This window comes from Electrona antarctica, assembly GCF_951216825.1.
Source record: "Electrona antarctica genome assembly, chromosome: 5".
Taxonomy (NCBI): Eukaryota; Metazoa; Chordata; class Actinopteri; order Myctophiformes; family Myctophidae; genus Electrona; species Electrona antarctica.
In genome coordinates this window covers 36,255,551-36,268,857 of record NC_136810.1, presented here as the reverse complement: position 1 = coordinate 36,268,857, position 13,307 = coordinate 36,255,551, and the positions used below count along the sequence as shown (strand labels likewise).

Below are 13,307 nucleotides of genomic sequence, written 5' to 3'. Positions count from 1 at the left end.
GCAGGAGAAAAGTCCCATATATGGTGAACTGGGCCTAGCCATGGGCAGCGTGGGTCTCATTAAAGACAGGCTCTGTTGATCACCAATTAACCTGGCTTGTTTCCCTTCTTATTTAAGCTTGCATAACAGAGCTTTGCCTTTGCTTTTTGTCTGCGGTTAGGGTTGTGCATGATATTGCAGAATTGGGTTGTCAATGTAACTCTGAAAGTGTAAGTGTAGTTATTTTTTTACGTGTTCAGAGTTAAATTGACACTAAGGACCTTGCAGTGCAGGCTCTGAGACTGTAGCATGATCATGGTCTTGCATCAGCAGAACACTGACCTTCTGTTAAATGACTACAATGGATGATTTGAATCCACTACCAGTGGAACCAAATGCCATCAAGTCAACAGAAAAAGATTGTGACGAGAAGTCTTTTTGGCTTGCATCTTCATGACTTTAATCTGAATTAAGTTTAAATGTTAAATCTTTCTCTCTGTCCAGTCAATGCTACCTTTTGATATTGCTTGCATGTTCAAATAACATGTTTCTTTTTCAGACATTAAGTAATGTTCAAAGTAATCTTTGGAAATGTTTATTACATAATTTTTGCTGTGTTGTTTTGACGTGTTCTTTATTAACGTTTTTTTTGCCTGAGAACGGCTATTCACCAAACACCTATTCTCAAACTGAAACTGTATAAATGTGACCCTGGCGATTGATATATTTATGCTTCAGTCCTCCAACCTCTACCTGGGGTAATAGTGAGATGCAAGTTTAGTCAGGAAGTTTGCCATTATACAACAAAGCCAATGATTGAGGTATTGCAGTACCTACATGTATATAAGTATGATTCTTTAAAGACGTAGGGAAATTAAAAATACGTTTTTCACACTTTTAGAGCATATCCATGGTCATCATATGGGCATACCTAACAATCTACTGTATGCCAAAACAATGGGAAGTATTTTATATCAAAGGTCCTTAAAATCAAATTTGAATGACTTCCTTTGAACGAAAACGTGATGCGTGATGACATGTCGAGTCTCGCATGAATAAAAATTAATCTTGATTTCATTCACCTGGTTGATTCCCATCGCTGCACGTTCCTCCAACACAGCTGGTTTTGATTACAGAACTACTCAGTTTTTAATCTCATTCAGGATGACATCCAGACAGTGTATTACTCGTTTTAAACGTAATTACCACTCTAAAATATGTTTAGGAAATAAGCCACAAGCTTTGCTGCCCGTCTCTCTGTGACATGTAAACAAACAAACTCAATGCACGCATGTAGCGGAGCTACGTCCCATACCCTGAAGGGATGCGACATTCTGATTGGTTAAAAAACACACAGCTTTCCGTTTCAGAGTGAAACTACAAAATAAAATGCTCCAAATAGCCATTGCACCCCGTCTTTAAGTCACTTCACTTGTATTGTTTTTCTGAAATGAAAGTTATTCCTTTTACGGTGAAGAATAGATGACAAAACGTACCAACAAAGAACTAATACAGTAAAGGCTATATGCAGGCCAGCTCTTATACTTAATAATATAGCATTGTGAATGGAGGTCATATTTAAAATGAGAGATTAGCAGCACATCACAATATTGGTGGATTACCATGCTACCTGCAAGCAAACCCAGGCTCCGGGTCGATAAGGGTTTGACTGCATTTCAAATTAATTTTCCTCAGCTTAGAGAGCCAGGCTCTTATCTTGTTATTGATCACACTGTTAATCCATAACCAAGCTCATCCCTTCCCCACGGAATGGACGGGGAAATATAAAGGAGCACCATGGAGTATCTCTTGACTCTGTTGGTATAGAGCTAGGAGTGATTTGACTTCATTATTGAAGAATTCATTTCCAAACCATTGTCCATGTTGTCAGTTTATTTTAGCTTTGATAATGTGCCAATGTGCATACACGCACGCTTGTGTGTGTGTGTGTGTGTGTGTGTGTGTGTGTGTGTGTGTGTGTGTGTGTGTGTGTGTGTGTGTGTGTGTGTGTGTGTGTGTGTGTGTGTGTGTGTGTGTGTGTGTGTGTGTGTGTGTGTGTGTGTGTGGTGATATTATAATAGATATAGATAGATATCATTTCATTCTCTTGGAAGCATTCCATGGATTCTGAGAGTATTCAGAGAAGATTTCTAAGAACAACACTTAACACCTCGACTGCCTCCTCCCTTTTGTCTTTTCCATGTGACCGCCACCGCGGATGAAATTTCGCCCTAACCTGTGACCCCAGAGTTGAACATTTTGTCTTCAGTCCAGTGACCACACACAACCCCTGGACTGACCACACAACCCCTGGACTGACCACACACAACCCCTGGACTGCTGTAAATGTCAGTGCTGTGAACTACACGGCTGCTCTCAACCTGCACTAGTCTAATAACAGGACCGTTTCATGAGATCTCCATGATCACCGCTGCCATGTCCAGCCACGTCATGTCTGCCTATTATAAGCGACTTTGGGCTTTCTGTAAATGTCGGAGGTTGCAGGGTTTTGGCCTTGTTTGTCAAATGCTGGCTTTCAAAGATCTTCATATCGACCCCCAAATTAATGTCCGCAGATCCCCCCCCCCCCTCCTCAAACATATAACAAATGTGTCAATTCTATTCTGGATATTTATGAAAATATAGCAGATCAAGCTCACTTGTTGCTTTGTGAGTCTGTGTGTGTGTGGTCATATAGTTGTTTCTTTTGGGCTTATTTTCATAGACCTGGTTGACCATGTCTGATAGATAAACCTATCTGGGTACTCCCAGTCGGGTCACGAAGATGTAAAATGCAGCTAAAAGCAGGAGTCACTTCCTTGATTTTAAACAGCTGGTGAATGGTCTGCCCTTAGCTGCATCTTCGTGACGCGACTGGCTGGGAGTACCTTCTCTGATTTCCTCCTTATAATATGCAGCTGGATCCAAAATGCAAAAACAGAATGAATCTCTTCTGCAACAAATGGCTTCTAGTAATCCACTTTCAGCTCTACCGTTTGATTCAGCCAAATTGATTTATGGATTTAGAATGAAGTAATAGTGCAACTTTTGTCACAATTTGTGACTCAGATTCAGACATTACAGTTTCAACACTCAGTGAGTGGAGGATGGGCTGTTAGCAGCGGCGCAAATACTGTAGTAGTACACAAAACACGTCATCTCCATATTTCATCTTTTTATGTTTTCTTTTTTCATAATGCCCTATTTTGTACGTTGTCTTTTGAAAAATAATCGCATGCCCAAAGAAGGGGATCCAGGTTGAAATTGGTAACGTCTCTCTGTGGGTTTTTATCATATTTAGTATTAAAAATAGCTTGTGACTAATAACGACAATTGATCCATTTGAACACAGGTTCTTTGTTCCATTTTCTGAACATTTTTTGGACATAATACAAGGTTTCGCCGGACTGCGACGATGTAAACCAAAGTAGCTATACCTGGTATAGCATCTACCATAATGGAAAACCTGTATCTATAATAAATAGTACTTCATGTTCCAAAGACGTTGGTTCTAATGAAGCCCATTTGGGAAGTGCTTTGACTCCCCCTGCCCCCACCCATAAACACTCACTCACTCCCTGCCCCCCCCAACCCGCCCCTCTGTCCCCTCCCGGGGCCTCCCGAGGTTTGTGTCTCTGCGTTAGGACTCCATTGTTGCCCAGTGCTGGGTAATGTCCTTATTAATTGTACCTCTTTGTAAGGTGTCAGCGGTAGCGTCAGATTGAGATGGATGGATCTCTGGAGTCTGCTCCCTGGCCCTCCACACACAGACAGACTCCCTGGCTATCTCTCCACACACTGCACACAGATGCATGCGAGGGTCACAGCCAGTGTTGCTGGATTTTGCAAGAGAAAGGAGCAGCCAGGTCTATGAAAACGAGCCCCAATGAAGCGAATAACACATGGGCACTTTATACCTACTGCATACATCGTCTATTACTCTATTTGAAAATAAAGGGGGAAAGTGCAAAATGTGAACACTGGTACGCAGGTCCCTGGAGCAAAGTATTTTCAGATGGGGATACGTTGACAATTGCATATGAATTTGGGGGTTCTGAACATTTTTGAGAACATTAGGAATATAGCCCAAATAAGGAAAGTTCTACACTTTAGAAACAAGCCCAAAAAACACAACTACCAATATTTACAAGCGACTTTACAGGAAAAACAAGCCCAAAGCGGACATGGCAACCCTGACCACAGCAGTGCTCTGACTAAAGGTCTGACTCCAGGAGAAGATGGAGCAGTGTTTCCAAAACAATGGGTAGTGGAGCCATTTTTACGGGTCGCAAGGAAATATCCCTTTTATTAATGTTTTCATTTGCAGATCTACAAGCTCACAATGCGTCATATATCGGTGCGTTGTGAGGTTGTAGATTGGATAATTGTATTAATTGTGGTCCTGGCAAGACATCATATAGACAAGACATCCCATATGGTCTAGCGCAGGGGTGCCCACACTTTTTGACTTGAGAGCTACTTTCAAAATGACCAGCTCAGCAAGATCTACCCACCAAATCAATTATTATACCATTGCTGAAAATAGTTTCAATATGTACCTAAGGGGGCTTTGATGAATTGAACAAGGTGGACCCTCTTGTAAACAAGTGTAATGCTTAATTGGGTCGTCCACTCACAGTTAACAGTCTTTGTATTGAGTTTGTGCTTGAAATGTACTGTAATTCTGAAAACTGTTAATTTAATAAATATTTCAATCAATCAATCAAATATCTCTTTTGGGTTTCAAGCTGAAAGGTTTGGGAACCACTGAGATTCCACACTAACACCTGTGAGTGTTAATTTAACTTTGTGAGGGTACATACATGTATATAACCTACATTTTACACTTTCAAAAGTTACAAATGGATAAATGAATTCTTTTGAGGATGAGTATTTTCACTATACACACAAACCATCTTTTTGTTTATACTGGGCATGTAAAGCTAGAAAGTGCTGCAATCATTACCTAATCCCTCATAGCAGAATCTGTCAGCACCACTGCTCTAACATGTGTTGTTAGTAGGAATAAAGACAGAAGCACCCGGGAGGAAGTGGATCAAAAAATGGGAGGAGCCAAACCGAGTTCCTGCAGGCAGTGCAGGTGACCCCAGAGGCAATAACGAAAGGGGGTAAATATGTTTTATTCTTTTTGTTTTTTTACAGAATGGGTTCCCAGGTTGATCATTACCTGACTGTCCAAAAGTACTACTAATGCTGGCAGTGAAATATATATTTTATTGATTATTTTAGCGTGTTGCAGAAACGCCAGTTAATTGGGCAGATTGTAGCAGCCATGAGATCAACGGCATTAACATCAAATCCTTTTCCTCTCATTAAAGGAAACTGAGTCGATTTAATTAATGCATATTAATCCCCACTGATGCTCATTTTAGCTTTAAAAAAGCATGGCAGTTCGGACTTTAAATCCTTCTTTTGCAACATACAAGTTTTATAGATATGTAGGCTCAGCAGACAGGAACTACAGTAAGAAATATTTGGCAACATTTTGCATGATTCTCAGCACATCTAATTGAATATGGATTTAATTACAGTTCATCAGCACTGGATTATTTTGTTTACCTTTGATTTGATTTCCTTTGGAGGGTCAGGTAGTGACAAAATGACATATTCCAAGCAAATCATTGTACACTGTACCGCACCTAAGATTTTATATAAATTGTCGTTGAAATTGATTTGGATCTATTTTCACCATGACTTTTTAACTGAGACAGCATTCTGGATTTCTACTGTGATGTTCAACAACACAGGTTTTGCCCTAACTTTTAAGTACTGTTTTCTTGCAGGGTTATCCAGGCTCGAACATTACAAAAAAGTTATGTCTCCCTCAAAGCCGTTTCAAGAGTATATACCTCAGTCTTCTTTGAAGAACACACCAAGGGCTTACTTGACAAACACTAAACGGTTCATTTAGAGGCATCTCAGTAATACAGAAATAAATTATAGTACCGGTAATAGAGACTTTAACAGTATTAATACTGTTTAATCTTATTACCTCAGGATTGCTACTACTAATGATGTATCACATGTATCACTATTGGCACATCTGGAACTGAAAAAGGTATACTTTTGGTACTTAAAGGGCAGGGCTTGACATTCACTTTTTGAGGCACTTGTCCTTCGGACAAGTAGGCTACATTTCCCATTCATTTGTCTGGTCACAAAAGTCACTTGTTCGGAGCACGAGCACACACATACATTTTAAATCAACTAACTGTAAGGTGGTTTTGGTGAATACATGATGTTTCAATATAGATGAATATTCTCAGTTTACAAGTTAATAGCCCTAGAATGTCTGTGATCATACTGTACATTTAAAGGGCCACTTCACCCCTTTTGCAATGTGTGTTTTATTTATTTTTATCATACGTTTATTATCTCAACATAGTATTTTCAAAGCAATTATTCACTTTATTACCCCCACACCTACATTGCAGCACAAACACTAATCAAAATCTTCAAAGAAACATCAGGATATGTCCATATATACAAAGCAAATAAACAAAAAAATAAAAACAAAAAAAACACATTACATACAGTTAAACAAATGCACAATGTCCCCATCACAGGTAATATGTGTTTTTAGATATTTCAGTATTTCAAAGTGTCCATGGGCTCCGTGATGTCATGGACACTGGGCTCACTTATTTCCTGGACTACATGTTTTCTTGGTAAGACAGCCCTCCCCTATCCACAAGGAGGAGCAGTGGAACAAAGCATTATGGGAATTGTAGTCCAGGAAGGGAATGAGGCATTACCCCAGGTGAAGGAGTTCAAGTATCTCGGGGTCTTGTTCGCGAGTGAGAGGAGGACGGAGAAGGAGATCAGCAGGGGCGGTTTTGCAGTCGCTGTACCGCACTGTTGTGACGAAAAGAGAGTTGAGCCAGAAGGCAAAGCTCTCTGTCTACAGAGCAATCTTCGTTCCTACTCTCACCTATGGTCATGAAGTGTGGGTCATGACCGAAAGAATAAGGTTGCGAATACAAGCGGCCGAAATGAGTTTTCTTCGACGGGTGGCTGGCATCTCCCTTAGAGATAGGGTGAGAAGTTCAGTCACACGAGAGAGACTGGGAGTAGATTCGCTGCTTCTTTGCCTGGAAAGGAGCCAGCTTAGGTGGTTCGGGCATCTGGTTTGGATGCCTCTCGGGCGTCTCCCTAGGGAGGTTCCACTGGGAGGAGACCCCGGGGCAGACCAAGGCGCAGTTGGAGGAAACGCATCGACTCACTGGCCTTGGAACGTCTCGGGATCCCCCAGGAGGAACTCACTAATGTTGCTCTGGAGAGGTAAGTCTGGAACACTCTGGTGGAGCTGTTGCCCCAGCGACCCGACTACGGATAAGCGGTTGAAGATGGATGGATGGATGGACAGTCATAGATCAGTCCTATCCGCGCACCAGTGGCGTAAATATTGACGGTGCAACCAACCGACCTCCTGTTAGTCAGACCATTACTAACACTATCCCAAACCCTAACCCTAACCTCACAGGAAGCCACAGGTGATTTTTAACCCACACATGTCGGGAGCCACAGGTGATTTTAACCCGCAGCATGGGTGAATCTTAACCGGCCACGCAGGTCTGACTAAAGGGATGTCTGACTTATGAGCAGTCCAGACACCGTGAGGGCCCATGAAGTTTAAGAAAAATAAAAAAGGCTGAGGCGATCCAACTTTCTCTGCCGAAAACCTGCGTGCATCCTCGAGTTGCATGCGTGCCCATGTGGTACAGCGGCTCCTCCTCTCCTCCCGGTCTGGCAGTGAGTTTAAGTGTTATTTGTGATTCCTTTAGGAAGCACAAATGTATGGGGCACACAAAATAGGTGGTGTGATCAATTACCCCACACCAATCACAACACACCTGTTAATTGTGTGCCCCATATGTTTGTGCTCCCCAAACATCGACTGTTCCCAAAGGAATTTTCAGTCCAGCCTTTCCTCATGGAAAAGTGTCGATATTTTACCTATCACACATTTTCTGCCAGAAATTTCCAATGGATATGAAAGTAGAGGACAATATCTGACTCCAAGTCTTAGGAATTAAATACTGGGTGAGTAAACACGCAGTGCTACAAGTTTAAATGCCAACGTGGTCTGATCTGGTCAGTCTGCGGATAGGACTGATCTGGTCAGTCTGCGGATAGGACTGATCTGGTCAGTCTGCGGATAGGACTGATCTGGCTGTATTTTGGAATACCGGTACATGAAATGTATGTAAGATCACAGACATTCTAGGGCTATTAACAATATTGGAAAGGTGATTATTAGGAAAGCCAGACAATAATGCCAGACAATATTGTTCGCTGTAGGAGCGTCACGGAAAAAGTGAAACCAAGAGTGAGTCAAGTAAAATTTGAATGCACTTGTCCGGAAAGTTTTATTAATTGTTCTGGACAACAAGACAAGCCTTAATGTCAAGCCCTGAAGGGGTATGTATTTCCTTATTTTATGTATACACAATGTACTGCCATGTGTAATGTACATCTTTGATGCTAAAATATCTTGCATTTGGCTAAGTGGCTAAGTATGGATGCTCGCATGATTGTTGTTGCGACCATAGGTTGCATTTACTATCTCCCATCCGTCCCTCTGTCAGTTAGTCACCCTACGCCTCCATATATGGTCACGCCTCGTGACATCACACCTCCATATATGGTCACGCCTCGTGACATCACGCCTCCATAGTCACGCCTTGTGACATCATGCCTCCATATATGGTCACACCTCATGACATCACGCCTCATGACACGTCATGCCACCATATATGAAGATCACGACACTGACCTCATCTAACCCTGGATAGCCATACAGGGAGAAGATTGGATCATCACCTATATCTGCATATATGGAGCCGGCCAGCAACTCTACATCTGACGTCAAACCCTTAGATCTCCATATATGGAGCTGACCTGGTCTGACATGCCATATGTTGATCCACCCCCACCCGCCCTTCCTGTTCTGACCTCATCAAACCCTGTACACTCACGACACGCTCCATATATGGCCAGTACAGAATTTATTCCATATGTTGATCTGACCCGCTCGCCAAGCAGTCTGCCGGATGCGTGCACACGCCCTTTAGGGCGACTTACTGGTTATAGTTAACATTCTTAGAGTGGACAGCCTCTTGGATCGTTGATGTGCCTCGATTTGTACCTCTGTTCCTTAGAGAATTTCCTGTCTAGAGATCAAGCACAAGCATCACTCTCACCTGTGGCACACACAAATAATCAGTCCTGAGGCCAGAAGGCAAACATGACCATAACTTATCTCAAAAGGCGTCTTTGATAGAGTTTAACTCTGCTAAAGTGCTGAATTTGACACTTGCTTGTGCTCTTATCTCTCTGATAGGAGGTCTGTTAATAATTTACAAACCGCAGGCGTCTGACTAATGAAACACATTGTGAGACAGCTTCCTGAAAGGGAAGTGTTCGACGTTATACAGACAATCCTGGTTGTGCTCTATCGACAAGTCGGTTTGTTGGAAATGAAACCGTTAACAATAATCCTTTGTTTGAGGTTCATTGGCGGAATGGTTTTCCACCATTCCTTTAATGTTTATCACGGTGTTAGTCTGTCAGCCGTGGGCGTGGGGTGGGAAATTTGGTACATAGTTTTTTTTATTGGCCTAAAATATTGTCTATATACATACATTCATGAATCCACCTGCTGACCGGCTGTTAGCGTTGAGCAATGTTTTATAGGGGGTTTTATGTGACCATACCATTAACCGTTTCCGTAGATAGGACATCGCCACACATCCTAGGGGTCCCAATCGACGCGTACATCCGACGTCCTCACACGTCTTAGCGCATCCTCAATGATACAGGGTGAGATAAGAATATTCAGATTTTTTTCCTTTTTTGTATTCAGTTCGCCTTTCGGCTACCGTATGCTACACTCTAGGCAATTGTTAGCTTACCATTGACTTAGCCGTTAGCGCGGCGGAAGGAATGACTTGTCTCTCCTAATCCAGGGCGCTCTCCGTGGTGTTGAACGGATCGATATACTGGTGCTTCATTTCTGCTCCTCATCCGTCTCTCCCGCAAAATATGGATGCTTTTTGGATCATATATCGTATAAATTAAAACGATCACAATGTAAGCTAGCTATGTAAAGTTAACTTTTTTTAGTGGATTGTTTCCGGGTCGTGGGTTTCCGAGTAAAAGCGGCCATGTCTTTCCGGCACCCCAGAGCTCCTATTTTGAAGGACCATAAGGCAAAATTTCATTATGCTTTAAGTAGCATGTGATGTGTCAAACTAGAGGGTTTTCATGATTCTGAATCCATTGCAAGCATTAGTTTTGCACGAAAAACACTCCTTGGGCTAAAAATAAATAGCCGTCATCACAAATGTGATCATGAGTTCATCACATTTGGGCAAGTGGCTATGGCCGTTTTTAGCCCAACAAATATTTTTTGTGCACAACTAATGCTTGGAATCTATTCGGAAACATGAAAAACCCCTAGTTTGACCCGTCACATGCTACTAAGCATAATGAACATAATGAACAACAACAAAGGTTAATGGTATGGTCACATATAACTCCCTATAAAATAAATTGCTCAACACTCAACAGCCTATCAGCAGGTGGATTTATGAATGTATGCATATAGACAATATTGTAGGCCAAAAAAAACAATATACCAAATTTCCCACTTTGAACAAAAGATTACGCATCACGAATTTTTGAAAGATCTTGACATTTTCTGCCGATAATGACATGCCCTTCAAATGGTTTCAAGGCATATTTTGAGCATCAGTTGCTTCTGCCAGCTAGCTACTGTTGTTACCCTCCCTTGAGCAAGGCAATTGCTGCTAATTCCCAGCCCAATCCTGCCCAGCTATATACTGATGGCAGACTGCTCCGAAACAGGTATTCTTTATTGTTGTTTTAATCATTTTCAAGTCCAGATTTTCTACATTAATTCTCGCAGATCTAAAAGCTAACAAGGTGTCGTGATGTATCGTGCTGTGAGCTTATATAGAGCAGACTTAAGTGGTAAAGGCAAAAAAAATCATGAAAACTGACTTTTCAATTATCATGTTTAAACTATGTTAAGGAAAAAAGATGGAGGATTCGTTCCACAAAATTGCTTTTTCCTTGTAAGATATGCTTTCATATTTTTTCGTTCTGTATCTGCATGTCTTATCTAAATGAGATGAGGGTGAACGGAGAAGCCAACAAAATAAATGACCAAATCTTCTCATACATTTAACTATACTCATCAAATTAATTTCAGACATATTCTTGCCGAATTTAACACAGGTGTGTAATTCATTGCTTTCTTGTAAGGCATCTTATCAAGCCTAGTTCTTATAAACACAAGCAGTAAAGGACCGGCACTGTACTGCAAAATCCACAGTGTTGTTTTAAGTCTGAGAGGGTGCTCAAATGGACTGGTATAAAGGCATTATTTTTACACTTTCTGAGCTAAATCAACACTGGGTATTTTGCAGTGTGGAAGGGATGAGAAAGGGGGAGGGGGTGTGTGTGCAGGGCATGGGGGACGGAACAGAAAATGGAGATTCCGTTCCCTTCAGATCCCATTTAGAGAGGCCTTGCACATTTTTAAAGTGTCAATTGTTTTTGTCTCTTGAAGTGTAGATGGAATGTTTGAATTCCGGTATTAACTGTAGTGCCTGCTGAGTTAAATTATGGTCCTGGGTTGTGGGGTGGGAGTAATCAATAAGAATACACAAGGCAGTGTGTAATGTGTCTGCTCCTAGCAGCAGGGACACTGTCCCCCTTACCCTGTCCCCCAGCAGGTTAGATAAATATGATACTGAAACGGGGCACACTGGATTATATGATATCAATGTAGAATCAGGACAGTGCTATTACACTCCCCTAGCCTACTGTGAGTACTATTGACATGGTTGGCTTTGAACACAATAGTGTATTACTCCCCCCACGCTCTCTCTCTCTTCTCTCTCTCTCTCTCTCTCTCTCTCTGCACAATATGAAAACCACAGGCGGAATGTGATCCATATTTTGCTTAGCTTTGATTCAAATGGCTATTTTATGCTCGTTCCTTGAAGTGCTGTGAAATGCAGACATAAACTAATCTGAGAAATGCATGCTGTGATCATAATTTCTGGACTATATTTTGCTTAAATCAGCCCAGGGATTTGATGTGGTTATATCTCCCGCTTGATTTGATTTATATAACTGGACCAGTGTGCTCTTCTTAACATTTGTAAGTATTGATAATTGGATCTTTTATTTTTTCCAGGTTGACCCTGCGGAGTGACCGACCAATTAACCAGTGTCCTGATCTCTGGGTCTTGGCTGCATACATAGTTGGTCATACAGTAACCTCATATCACTGATCTACTGGTACTATTGATTAACTCCCCTTCTTAGCTGGCGTAAAAGGATCAAACATGGCATGTCTAAAAGGCTATTATCAGTGTCCACTTCAGATAACCTGCTACAACCCGATACAGACCTTTTCAGAGGTTACAACCCCTCTGCCCCCTCTGGCCATCAACCCCCACCCCCTGTAGTCAGTCTCTCTCTTGCTTGCTTTCTCTCTCACTCCTTTGTCTCTCTGTCTCTCTCTCACACCGTTGTCATTCTTGTAAACAAAATAAATATACATTATTTTTGTAATGGTGTTTGTGAATAACTCATGTGTCTAAAGAAATTGCAGTTTTGGTTGTAGTCTATAGTCCTGGCAAAAGTATCATGCATGGAACGAAGTTGGAAGGCATGAAAGAACATCATTTGATATCAAGTCACATAGATAGAACAAACCCTTTTTGGATCTGTTGGATCAGGGGTTTTCAACCCTTTTTGTATCACGGTCCATTATGTATTTGCTATTTGAGCCATGGACCACCATGTGATGACATTTAGCCTCTCAGACCCAAAACTTGGAATGTTTTGTTGTCGTTGGATAGGATTTTGTCCACAATTCCATGCTGTATTGATGTCGGTATGATAGGAGATCAAAATAACAATGATTCTACATTATCTAATTGTGTATGTAGACTTCTTGTAAAAGTAATGCAGATGTTTAACCATAATTTAACTCTTGAAAGACTGGACCCGTACGGGTCCATTTGGTTTAATTTTACCCTCAAGAGTTAAAGATCTAGAAGAGTCCATTTGGTTACCAACTCTCCATCATTTAGCTATAGGGACCACCTGGAACCCCCTCAAGGACCACTGGGGTTCCCCGGACCACTGGTTGAAAACCACTGTGATGAAGCAGTTTAGACATCATTTAAAGATGGTGTGCCACGATTTTTTTCCACCCTAAAACATGATCATCAGGTATTATTATAATATAAGGAGGAAGAAGTTGT

The 13,307-nt window shown here is 41.5% G+C and overlaps 1 long non-coding RNA gene across 1 annotated transcript in view; it reads left to right on the top strand.

Annotated features, from left to right (window-relative positions):
- The window catches only part of LOC306923847, a 128,191-nt gene extending 125,720 nt beyond the window's left edge, over positions 1-2,471 (top strand). The window contains exon 5 of the long non-coding RNA XR_013790111.1: positions 2,228-2,471. This is a non-coding gene — a long non-coding RNA (uncharacterized lncRNA). The remainder of the gene's footprint in view (positions 1-2,227) is intronic.
- Positions 2,472-13,307: the final 10,836 nt, after the last annotated feature.